Source organism: Nothoprocta perdicaria, unplaced genomic scaffold, assembly GCF_003342845.1.
Source record: "Nothoprocta perdicaria isolate Ctin4 unplaced genomic scaffold, notPer1 scaffold_120, whole genome shotgun sequence".
In the NCBI taxonomy this organism is placed as follows: Eukaryota; Metazoa; Chordata; class Aves; order Tinamiformes; family Tinamidae; genus Nothoprocta; species Nothoprocta perdicaria.
In genome coordinates this window covers 202,291-202,805 of record NW_020454317.1, presented here as the reverse complement: position 1 = coordinate 202,805, position 515 = coordinate 202,291, and positions in this window count along the sequence as shown.

Below are 515 nucleotides of genomic sequence, written 5' to 3'. Positions count from 1 at the left end.
ATCTTCAAACGATACTGGCTGGTGAGGAGACACGTATGTACACACTGGACAAAAAGTGCCTTGAAAGTGCAATCAATCACAGGGGAATCAGCCTCGGGAGCAGCTCTTCTTGCTGTCAGYGCCACGAGTTTGTCCCCTTGACCGTTTCTGGTATTTTAACTTGCCTATTTCCCTTGTTTCAAATCACTCATCGTCTGCTGCCTGAAACCGTGCTTAATTTTAAGCACGTGTGGACAGGTGGTTCTGCTTTGGCCGGCGAGTTGCCCCTTGCTCAGAGTAACATGCCGATGTCCAGAAGGGCCTAGCGCGCCCGGGAGCCCTCTTTGCCCGTCCCCTGTCCCCGCAAACACGCGTCCTTGGCGCGCGGAGCAGCTGAAGCTGCCGCCTGCTTCCCCCGCAGGGCCGGGGATGAAGTGGGGCCGGGAAAGGTCGCCGAGGCCGGGCAATGCCCAGCAGCTCGCGCTGCCATAGGGGTGTCCTGGCGGGTCCGTGCGCAGCCCCGCGCCCGCTCCCGC